Consider the following 12998-nt stretch of genomic DNA (forward strand, 5'->3'; position numbering starts at 1 on the left):
GGGTTGCTTTGAGAAGTACTGAGTTACCCTTGGCTTAAGTCTTCTAATGGAAACTGAGATAATTACTATGGAAGGATGTTCAGGGATTACTGGTCAAATAAAGTCTGTACTCTTCAGATGCTCTCTGAAAATATGGACCAAGGGGGAAAATACCTAGAATTGGAGTCGGAATATTTGATTTCAGTTTCAGCTCAGTCATTAAACAGAAAATGTATACACACACACACACACACACACACACACACACACACACACACACACGGATGGATGTATATATTAGTGTTTGGAATACCAAGGAAGGTAAAAGATTTTGTGCAGCTCTGCCTCACTTAATTCCAATTCACAGTGCAAGCAAATACATTATTCTGGGAATGTCATTGGTTGTCCTCAAGAATTAAAAGAATAAGATATTATTATTATAAAAGAATTAAAGAATAAGATATAAGACTTTAGGAGCACCCAGAGAACTCACAGTCTAAAAGTGGAAAAATGCAAAGAATTAGATACAACAAGTCATATATAGAAGAAATTTGAGATGATTAGGACAAACAAGGCATGAGAATCAATGTGAACAAGGAGAGGCTTCCAACTAGAATGTAAGGTTTTAGTTGGAAATTGAATGGAGTTGAAGAATTCAAGAGACAGTGACTAGGAGGACTAGAGGACCAGGCATGGAGGACAGTCACTGAAAATGCCAGGGTTTGAGAAGGGGTATGCACTGTTTGAGGAACAGTGAGAAAAATGGAATCACTGGATCAGACAGTACCCAGGAATTGAGATGGAGGTTGCAACTTATAATTAGATTATAAATTGTGGCAGAGAGGGCAAGATATGAAGGACTTCTAATGCTAAATAAAGGGTTTTTATAATTGATCCTAGAGGCAATAGGAAGCCTCTGGAGTTATTGTGCAGGGGAGAAAGGAGGAAGTCCATGTCAGACCTATGCTATTTTTGTCTAATGATAAATATTTCTAAGACACAGGGAAAGGAGGGAAAAGAAAAAAAGGGAAAGAAAAGAAATTTGCTTTATAACTGTATTATATCTTTAAAAGGAATAGCAAAAGTTTTACGTGAAATCATCTTTTTATTATATGTTCTAGAAATTCTTGTTTTTTACAACTGAGTGGAGGAGGGACTAAAATGAGGAGAGACTTGTGTCAGGAAGAATCATGTAGTACAATAGACTACTCAGAATACAATGCCATGCCCTTTACTTTTTTTTTTTAAGATTTTTCAAGGCAATGGGGTTAAGTGGCTTGCCCAAGGCCACACGGCTAGGTAATTATTAAGTGTCTGAGGTCAGATTTGAACCCAGGTACTCCTGACTCCAAGGCCGGTGCTCTATCCTAGCCACCTCCCATGCCCTTTACTTTGACATGACATGAAGGATAGAAAGGAACATAGTCTTTGGCAAATCATGCCAAAGAAAGGTAAGAAGAATAAGGGGATTTTAGTGCATGCTGGCATGTTCCAGGAGCATTTATTTTGATATCTATATTACTAGGCAGTGCAATAAGAGGTTATTGTTAATTATATATTGCAAGAAGGGATCAGTGTTTGATCCTAGACTACTTGACATTTTTCTCAGTAGATTGGTAAAAGAATAATTGGCATGCTTAGAAAATTAATATTTCTTGATAGGTTAGAACCTTAGGTCAAATCATTTGGATGCAGAGGAGACACAGCTTCAAGGTTTTAAAGTTTTAAACTTTAAACTTTAAACACTTCCATAAACTAAACTTTTAAGATCACTGAATCCCAGAGCTGTAAAGGGCTGCCACATAATTCTGAAATAGAATATCCTCTAAAACTTTCCTGAGAAGTTAATGGAGAGCTCCAGTAAGGGGGAAACAATTTTCTCAACTGTAAAAGAGGTAATAACAGTATACCTAAATTACAGGGCTGTTGTGATGATCTAATGAGACAATATTTGTAAAGTATGTGGCACATAATAGGTACTTAATAAATGATTACTATTGGAGTTCAAAGGGTAACCTTGTGGACAGAAATAGGAGAGTATTATGAAGGAAATGTTGAATCTTGATGAATGAGAAGGAATTGCTTAGTTAGAGACAGAGGTGAAAGGTAGAGTGGAACATCCTAGGTTGGTAGGGTAACATGAATAAAGACTGAGCTCAGAAAACTCAAGATATTATAGTTAGGATCTGCAAGGTCAGAGATTACTTTTACCTTCAGTGTTTCTCTCTTTTCCCTCTTCAGTTTCAAAACTCATGGTGCCACTAGTGAGTATATCTCAAAGTAAAAGTCTTCAGAACCAATAGGAAATTGAAAAGACACATCATTAGTCTCAAAGGAAAATGGAGCATTTCTCTGTCCTTTGGGGTGATGAGTGTCTATGGTCCCTTAACTAACTTAGTACCCAAGAGTGTTAGGGTAGTAAAAAGACATTAAAAATCATCTAATGTGAGCTATTTTTTCAGAAAAGGGAAAAGTGGCCCAAAGAGAGGGAAAATAATTTTCTTAAAGACCAAATATTTTATAAAATGTTTCTTAAAGACAAAAATATTAACATGGGTAAATGATAAAACCAAAGTTTAAAAATCAAAGTTCCAGGTTTCTAATCCCATGTATTTATGTGACTTTTCAAGTCTATTTTTGAGATATCAGAAACCACAAAACTTAAAATACTTTTATATTGAATTTTCACCTTCATGTCACTAAGATTTCTCCCTCTCTGATCGCTCCTGTCCCCATTGTTTTTTGGTCTGATAATTTTTTACCGCTTCCTTCAGAAAAGGCATCTAGTATCTTATCATCCTGAAGCACAGTTTCCTCCAGTCACCACTGAACCATCTTCACATGCAGTGTTCCTTCCAAAGCTATCCTCTGAAAATTATTCTCCTCCTACTTCCAGGCATAACTGAACCAAGAACATGCCACTATGCCCCCATAAGTAGATCTTCATAGTCAAAGTAGAGTGGAGAATGGGGGAAATTGCCCATAATTCCAGTCTCCAAACCCACATAGCCAGAGTTCAATAGTCCTCATAAGAGAAAATCGTGATGATTGTTGCAATAACAAATAATAACTCTCATTTCTATATAAATTCTCATCATAGATTAACAAAACATTTTGCTGCTGATTGATAATGACTTTAATTTTACCATTTTTAGAGGTGAGAAAAATGAGATTTATGGAGGTTTAACTGCATTTCTCATAGAACAACAACAGATAGGTGATGCAGTGGATAGAGGACCAGGCCTAGATTCAAGAAAATCAAAGTTCAAATTCAGCCTTAGACATATGTCCCTGGGCAGGTCATTCAACCCTGTTTGCCTTATTTTCTTCATCTGTAAAAAAAGAAGGTAATGACAAACCACTCCAGTATATCTTCCCCAAAAATGCCAAATAGGGTCTCAAAGGGGCAGATTTGCCTGAAAAAATTGACCAACAGCATTCTGACTTCAAATTGACTTACACCCCTCCCTTCCATGGTGTATAGATGTTTCAGTTATGAACCTTTCTAATCCACTGATTTTCGAGTGAAAATTGGCTCATAGTCTTAAAGTTGTTAAAAGTGGAAGAGACCTTGTTGATCTTGTATTCTAACCCCTTTGCTTTACATAAGAAAATTGAAGGACAAAGGAATTATATACATATATATATATATATATATATATATAAATATATATATATATCTTGCCTAAGGTTACAAAGCAAGTTATTGATTTCTTTTTCCACCTGACTTGCTTAAATATTGGTTATCTGTAGTGGGACACAAGTTAGTCCAATACTTATAATATCAGGTCTAGAGTTAAGAGGATATGGGTTCCAATCCAGCCTCTTATGTTTCATAAATGTGTGAACATGAGCAAGGCATTTTGTTACTGTTTGTCTCAGTTCCCTAATCTATAAAATGAGAATAATAATAACACCTAATTTCCAATGTTGTTTTAAAGGATCAAATGAGATAATATATTGTGTGGCACAAAGCAAAAATTATTATTATCGTCGTCATCATCATCATCATCATCCTCATCATCATCATTATCATCATCCAAGACACCTTGTGTTTCCCTTATCATTCTCAAAACACAAATATCATTTTCCTCCAACAGATTTCTTCTTCCTAACCTACACATTTTTTTTTAGGTTTTTGCAAGGCAATGGGGTTAAGTGGCTTGCCCAAGGCCACACAGCTAGGTAATTATTAAGTGTCTGAGGCCAGATTTGAGCTCAGGTACTCCTGACTCCAGGGCCAGTGCTCTATCCATTGTATCACCTAGCCACCCCTTAACCTACACATTTTTGTCAATGGTTTTACCATTCTCTCCCTCACTCTAATTTGAAATCTTAGAATGACCTTTAAATTTTCCATTACCCCCATGCTATTTTCCAAGTCCTATTTATTTCTAACTCCTATTTCTACCTCCAAAATATCTCTTCCATTACATCTTCCATTCCAATATAAACTATGTAGGTCCTCAATAAGATCTCATCTAGACTATCACATCAAACTTTGTTCTCACTGATCTCTCTGCCTCCAGGTTCTTTCCTATTCCAATCTATCCTTTGCATAACTAGTATAATACTAACATATGATTCTGGTCATCTCCTTCACCCATCAAAAACTTTCAATGAAAGAATATTCAAAAATCAAAGATACAAGTAATTCTTGGAATTATAAAAACTTCATAATAGATGGGAACTCAAAATTAGGATTAAATTACTATATAACCCATGTAAGCATTCTTTAGCTCTGTCTAGGTTTTAATGACATCATTTTTTCAACCAATGCATTCATGAGCACAAATTTTCTGAAAGAATACTTTGAGTAGGCACATATCCTTAGGATAAATGACATATTCATTTATAATATTTCTGGACTGTGATAATCTGACAAATATTACCAAACATGTTATTTTCTTGCAAGTCTGTGTAATTGTGTATCATTCTGAAATAAAGACAACTCATTAACAAATTAAAATATATTTCAAGATGTGTCTCAAGATGATATATGAAATTATCCATCTCAAAATAAATTTGATTGCTATTCAAATTTTGGGATGTATGTCAGTTTTGCCATCATCACAAATAAAAGTATATTGCAAGTGAAAATTTATGTAGAAATTGTTTCAGGAACTCTTTTGACTTAGAAAGATGTGACAGAGAGAAAAGGGAATAAAAAATTTGCTAGAGAATTGAAGGAAATTATTTGAAGAAGAAGGGTATCCTGGTGTTGCAGATACAATGACACTCAAAGCTAACCAAAGATAATTAGCTTCACATCCCACTCTGAATGAATCCTAGCTATGTGGTCTTCAGAAAATGACTAGATTTTAAGAGGCCATTTTTATAGATCAAAGGAGTTTTCCACATTACACCAATGAAATTACAGTGTTAGTCCAAATATTATATAGAGAAAATATATTTTTAGATGTGAAAATTTCAATTATCCATACAAAAAATATATCAGATATGAAAATCTTTCAAAAACATGAAAATGAGAGATTCATAGGTGGGATCATATTAGAAATGCCCCTTAAGGGATAGCTTTGTGGTGCAGTGAATGGAGCACAAACCCTGGAGTTAGAAGGACCAGAGTTCAAATCCAACCTCAGACACTTAATACAGCTGTGTGACCCTGGACAAATCAATTAATCTTATTACCTTGCAAAAAAATGCCTTAGAAGTAAATTTAAAAAAATAAAACTGTCTCTAAATGATACCTTTTCCATTGTAATGACTCTAGTCACTATTTTGCATTTAATTGTTGCTTATTTGAACCTTAAATTACCCTTGTCATAATGTAACACATCTCAAATCACTTAATGACTTGAGGAAAACCAAAAACAACAAATTGAACTTAAATAGAAAACAAAACACATCCACACACATGACTTCAACCAGAATAACATTGTATAAATTAACAGCAACAATATATGATGATCAACTCTGATAGATTTAGCTTTTCTCAGTAATACATGAATTGTCAAAGTCAATTCCAAAAGATTTGCAATGAAAAATGTCCTCCACATTCATAGGAAAAACTATGGAGTTTGAATATAGACCAAAACATACTATTTTCATATAATTTTTTTCCTCAAGGTTTTTTTTTTCCTTTTTGTTCTGATTCTCCTAATGTGGAAATTATTTAATATGATTGTACATGTATAACCTATATCGATTACTTGTTTTCTTTTTTTAAGGTTTTTTGCAAGGCAATGGGGTTAAGTGGCTTGCCCAAGGCCACAAGGCTAGGTAATTAAGTGTCTGAGACTGGATTTGAACCCAGGTACTCCTGACTCCAAGGCTGGTGCTTTATCCACTGCACCACCTAGCTGTCCCGGATTACTTTTATTTTTAGAGAGGAAGGAAGGAAGGAAAGAGAGGGATAAAATTTGCAAATCAGAATCTTACAAATAAGAATGTTGAAAGCTATCTTTAAATGTAATTGGAAAAATAGCTCAAAAAAATAAATTGATTTACAAGTGTTAAAAAAAATTAAAAGAGATGCAAGAACATATGTAGGAGGGTGGGAGAGAACCTGGGTGGAGGTGGGAGATCTTCAAAGCTTGTCCAGGGATGACTCTACAGAATAAAATCCAAACAACTTATCACTTAAGCATGTCTACAGTCTGCTAGTGAAGCAAGAGTGATACAAGGAAAAAATACTTTATATCTAGCTTCAGCAAACTTGAAACAGAGCCTTGGTTCTATCACTTTTTAGGTCACTCACTTTCTCTCAAATATCACTTGAAGAGATTGACCCCCAAAATCCTATTGTTCTATGATCTTATGACTCCTAATGACTGCTTTGGAAATTAGCTTCTCTTCCTCAGTCCTTGAATAATACTTTGTGCCTGGCTTATACCCTCATGTTCTAATTTATAGAATATTGATCTACGAGATTCATAAATTCCTCCTACTGGAATGGGAGAACAGGAGTCAGGTATTGTTATAGTGTGTGTCCAGTTCTTCTTAAGCATAATACAAAAATCTAACAAATATCTCATGAGCTAAATTAAACAATTCTAGTTAAATATGTCATTATGCTTGGGATTATGCTGCTCACTATATGATAGAAATTCAGAGTTCCAACCATCTCTTCTTCATTGGAGAAATCTGAAAGACGCTATTAAAACCAGAAAATTCACTCATTCCTTAAACTGTTTAAATAATATTTATTAAGTGTTCATTGAGCCTTGTGTCAAAAATAGCCAGAAAGAAATAAAGTTTCAGATAATTCATGAAGGTTTTCTATTCAATGTTAGCCTACCTTTTCTTCAAAACATCCAACAAATGTGTTCAGCATTTTCTATGTATACAACATCTTGCTAGCATCACAGTACAGTTAACCCAATCACATTTATCACCGATCTACTCCCCATTCTGGAGCACCTCTTCCCAAAATGGAGGTCAAGGGGGATTTCTAGCTTCATAAGCCAGATGTGGTATGAGATCATTCCAGGCATGGCGGACAACTAAAAAGGATTCTAGTCTTTACATGCATGAAAGCAACAAATCTAAAGAATAGTAAGCAGAACAATGAGATTGGATTATAAAGTATATGGAGAGGAGAAGAGTGTAAGAAGACTTGAAAGTTGTGAAGGGGCCAAGTTTTGAAGGTCTTTAAATATCAGAGAAATTTATATTTGATCTTGAAGGAGATAGATAACCAATGGGATGTATTGACTTGTCCAAGAACGTACAATGAGTGAATAGTAAAGGTGTAATTCAGACCCAGGTCTTTTGAATTCCAGCCCACTGTTTTTAGCTCTGGTTGAATTTCATCCCAATATTTGTCCTAATAGTTGAGGAATTCTTCATTCTCAAAAACTAGAATACACAATAGCCAAAACACATAGTGCTATTATATTTCACAAAGTACTTATTCCATTAACTTACTCTGAAGCAAGTCATGGAAATATTATTGTCCCCATTTTGTGGATGAGGAAAGTGAGCTTCAGAACAGTTAAGAAACCTGTCTAAAAATCACATAGCTGGTAGAACTTGTCCAAGAATAGTTTTCTAGTTTTAAGTTAAGTCCCACTTAGAGTCATATAACATGAAACCAGAATAATTCAATTCATTGACTTCCTGTCCTATTTAGAGATGAGGAAAAGGAGATCTTCCAACTCTAAATCCAGATCTATTTATATCAAATAGTTCTATTTTTTGAGAAATGGGCACTTATACAATCATACAGATATTATATCTCCTATCACATCAAATCAATCACATTTAGTTCATGTCAGCAAGAATAATCCGTATTGATAAAAATTTGTCTGTTTCGTACATTACTCAAGCTTTCTGGCTTTAAGTCCTCCTGTAAACCTACTGCAATCCTGGTTACATCCCACCAATTTCCCCATCCACAATTCTCATGCTTCAAGGATTCTTGAAGACATTTCCCCTCCTAACCAACTGTGGGATCTTTGAATCTCTTAAAGGTTGAAGTTGAACACAGAGGAAAGCATTTATTATTTTTGATCCTTCATGGATTTATAGAGCATAAAAACTCTAAAATGGACATGAAATCTCTCAACAAGTCACCCTTATGCCCTTCCTCTTCTAGTCAAGCCTTTGTAATTTATTAAAAGCAAAGAAAGATGAGAATTAAAAGGGGAGAAGGGTAGGAGGGAACGAGAGAACATGGCCAAAAAGGTCCAGAGTACAAAAAAAAAAGGTTAAGAAGCCGTGGAAGTCTAAATCTCTTATTTTCCAAGCCAAAAGCTCAATCCCACTCACTATGGCATGAATTCAATAGTATTGCTCCAAAAGGTCAATGCAACAAAGTGCCCCTTTATGAAATTAATGCTGGGGACAAGATCCTCCCCGACTCAAAGACCTGCTATCCCATCTGATCAGCATTAATTGAGATATTTGCAACCACTGTATAAGTCTATGTGATATGAACAGTGATCTTGCTGACTTCTCCTGTGCTTATTGAACCCAAGAGCAGTGTCCTAATACTCAGATTGTAAAAAAACAAGTCTTAAAACATATTTCTGATACTCAGAATTCTTACTATTCACTAGTATTTGCATTTATACATGTAGTCAATAGAGATATGTGATTATAAAATTCTCTAATATAATAATATTTTTTCAGTTATTTAATTATGTCTGAATCTTCAGGACTCTTTTGGGATTTTCTTGGTAAAGATCCTGGAGTGGTCCTTCTCCAGTTCATTTTATAGATGAGGAATTAAAGCAAACAGGTTACATGATGTGCCCAGGGTCACACAGCTAGTGTCAGGAAGATGAGTCTTAGTTCTGGGATTCACTGTGCCTCTTAACTATTTTTAAATTAAAAATAGCTAATATTTTCATTATATTTTAAGGTTTGTAAAGCATTTTAAAAATATTATTTCATTCTATTCTCACAACAGGGGGGTGGTATTGTATGATCATTATCCATATTTCATAGATGAGGAAACTCAGGTATGCAGAGAGTTTAAGGGACTTGTTTAGGTCACACAGTTAGTAAATGTATGAGGCTTGATTTGAATTCAAGTTTTTCTGTAATTCCAGATCTATACTATATCCATTAGGCCACCTAGAAGCCTTTTCATTAAATCTGACCTAAAATTAACAAGCTCACATTATTAGAGGTTACTACGTATTCAATTAATACTAATTTTGTTTTTCTTCTTAGAAATTACAAAGACTTTGAGAGTTTCATAATTTCTTTGAGGTCTCATAAAAAACTATCCTAGGGAAGATCAAATTGAAGTCGTTGTCTCTCTGTAAATGTACCAGTATCCAGTTGGAGTAATAAATATAAATCCTTTGACCTATGACTGTACTAAAAGTTGAGATCTCTCTTTCCAAAAATAGAAGCTACACTCAGGACTTCAATACTGAGAATTTTGAAAAAAAAAGTTTCTACAATTTAATTCAAATATTTATGAAAAAACTACCATCTGTAAATGCACTAATGTTAGTTCTTGGTCTTCTTGGTCATATTGCTATTCCTTCTTTTCCTTCTCTTCCTCTCCAGCTTTATTTCAACAGCATCTCCAATAATGAGGGAAATAATGGAGGGAAAAGTTGTATTTTTATTTTAAAAAATTGCTTTCAAGGGAAGTAGGGTGGAAGGAGAAATCTTCCTTGCATTTCCTTAGCCATGGTAAGGAGGAGGACTTAGAGAACAATGGACTGATTGCACATATACAAATCTTTGACTGTACTTAGCATGACTTGCTCCTCCTCCCTTTCCAGGTGTCTCACTGACAGGGACCAGCAACAAAGGACAGGAAATAGAAACCATCAAATGAATGAGCAAAGACAACAAAAAAGGGAATTGTAAGTGTTTACTGGGCAGTATTGCATGAGCAGAAGGAGGAAATGCATTATTATAGGAAGAGAGATTATGGTGATAAATCTTGGGAGCCTTTCTGAGTAATCTTGCCTTTGAGAGTAATGAGGGGGAAAGTGTCAAATAGTGAGGCGGCACTGTGTGGGGGAGGTACGGTGAGTAATTATAAGTATAGAAGCAGAAAGATGGATGGGATCTGATAGCTCATAATAAATAAAGCATGCAGAATGAGCTGCAGGTCAAAAATACAAAAGTCAGAAATCATCTATACTTGTTTTGAAAATGTATTAGATGTTTTTTTGGTTGGGGGAGTATCTGATTTGCCTTACTGAATTTTAGATCTAAAACTTGAAGGGATCTAGGAGATCAAGTGACCCATTCTACCTCCCCTCATATTTTATAGATATTTAGATATTTATAGAAGAAAACAATAATAAGAGATATGAAGAGACTTGCCCAAGGTTACACAGTTATAGGTATAGGTATAGTATAGGTATCAGAACCAAAATTCAAACTCACATCTTCTGACCCAAAATTCAATATGGGTTATACTAAAACAAAATCCCTTTTTAATGTGTGAAATAAGAGGCTGATATTCTAAAGAAAAATTTGGAATCCCTACACCTAATTGAGGGTGAAGGAGTGGACTGGAATTTGGGAGTAGAGAGTGATAAGAAATTAAGCATTAGTTCCTGTCAACTTTCTCCCTACAAAACAGAAGCCACATCTCTATGTGCCACAGACCCTTTGGCAATCTGGAAGCCTATGAACTTCTCTTTAGAATGCTTAAAATATCACTTCTCGGCCTTTTTGCTAAGATCAAGTGTAGAATGCTTAAAATAAAATACATATGATTATAAAAGGAACTAATTATAATTGAAATACAGGTAGCATGAAAACCCTTTCTATAGAGGCCTGAAAATCTTTATTGTCTTCCACCTTTCAGTTCTAAAGAATTGTTCTGTCAGATGCATCCCACCAAAAAATAAACCAAAAAACCCCTTTCTTACAACCACAAAAAGTTGATGTGAAGGCTCTTGGGGATGGTTTATGACATGCAAACATGCAACTTAACAGTGCTTATAGAGTTCACATCCAGATACTAAAAACAAAATTCATGGTGAAGTGGTTTCAAGACCTTTAAAGTCTAAACTAGATTAAAATGCAATGGGAAAATACTGAACAAAATAAATAGAAATAGAATAGGACATAGTTACTGTTAATATGTGGTTTACTTAGTCATTAAGTGGCTGGTAGGAATCTTTTTGACTGGTTAAGGCACTTAACCCAGTTTATTTCAGTTTCCTCATCTGTAAAATGAACTGAAGAAGGAAACAGTAAATCACTATAGTATTTTTGTCCAGAAAATCCAAATGGAGCCACAAAGATTTCAAACACAACCGAACAACTGCAGTGGCTCAATTTCTATTTGTTTTCTTTTTTTTTTTTTTTTTGCAAGGCAATGGGGTTAAGTGGCTTACCCAAGGCCACACAGCTAGGTAATTATTAAGTGTCTAAGGCCAGATTTGAACCCAGGTACTCCTGACTCCAGGGCCAGTGCTCTATCTACTGTGCCATCTAGCTGTCCCAGCACCACCCAGCTGCCCCTATTTGTTTTTGACCATTGTGGTGCTATCTACTCTGAAGTTCCATTTGGTAGATGATCCCAGAATTTGCTGTGAATTAATTGACCTGTTTTAGGTTTCCCAGGCTCCTTTAGCATCCAACTAATTCTTTCCCTGGAATATTAATTGAAAAAAAGGAAGGGAAAGAGTTCAGGTTTCAGGGATCCTCAATGGAAATCTTTGGGTAATAAATACAGATTGAATTTAAATAATGGTTTTGAGAAGGCTTGATGAGAGTGATTCTCAATTTACTATATAGTTTGTGTGCAACACTGCTACTTCCATCCCAAGACCTGGACAGCCTTCTGCCCAGGTCTGGCTTGTTCCCACTCCCCCTAAGATCTTGTTTCAACTGCAATTCTGAAATATCTGATAAGAAAAAAGTTATTCTGTTCTTTTCAATCTTTTTATCAAGAACTTAGATGAAGGCAAAAAGATCATGCTTATCAAATTTGTAGATGACATGAACAAACAGGAAATTGTTAATATGTTCATTGGTAGAATCAGGATTCAAAATCATGCTGACTAGCAGAAATAATGGGTGGGACCTAATCAGATGTAGCAAGAAAGAGAAATGAAAGAACACACAGAGGGATTCAAATAAAGGATGGGAGAAACATGATATGATATCCTTCATGCAGATAGATGCTGGGGGATTCCTTAAATTGTCTACTCAAGATGGGTCATTAGTGTGATGTTATAGCCAAAACTACCCATTCACTCTTAGGCTTCATTATATTTAGTATTGGATTCAGTTCTAAATTTATCACAGCTTAGGGAGAATGTTGACAAGTTGGATCCATCATGTAAGAGGAGCAGCATTGTATAAGAATGATAGAGGGAATTGGGCTGAATTCAATAGGGTTCTTCTAGTTCTTCCACTAAACAGTATGTGTCCTTGGGAAAGACATAAAACATCCATATGGATCAATTTCCTCATATCTTATATAAAAACATTTGGACTAAAATGATCAGAAGTAGTGGTTGGAATGCTGGCCTATGAGCTAGAAAGACCTAAGTTCATAATGTGCCTTGGAAAATTTCCTCTCAAACTTCTGTCTTGTCATTTATAAAATGAGAAGGCTGGAC

The 12998-nt window shown here is 35.1% G+C and overlaps 1 protein-coding gene across 3 annotated transcripts in view; it reads left to right on the forward strand.

Moving 5' to 3' along the window:
- TESPA1 (thymocyte expressed, positive selection associated 1) overlaps positions 1-12998 on the forward strand; it is a 117954-nt gene that overhangs the window by 5595 nt on the left and 99361 nt on the right. For 2 of the 3 annotated variants that reach the window (XM_074226065.1, XM_074226067.1), the window contains exon 2: positions 10188-10271. The exons of the other annotated variant lie outside the window; for it this stretch is intronic. The gene's annotated coding sequence lies outside the window, so the exon portion shown is untranslated. The remainder of the gene's footprint in view (positions 1-10187; positions 10272-12998) is intronic. 3 annotated transcript variants of the gene reach the window in all.

This window comes from Macrotis lagotis, chromosome 2, assembly GCF_037893015.1.
Source record: "Macrotis lagotis isolate mMagLag1 chromosome 2, bilby.v1.9.chrom.fasta, whole genome shotgun sequence".
Lineage (NCBI taxonomy): Eukaryota > Metazoa > Chordata > Mammalia > Peramelemorphia > Peramelidae > Macrotis > Macrotis lagotis.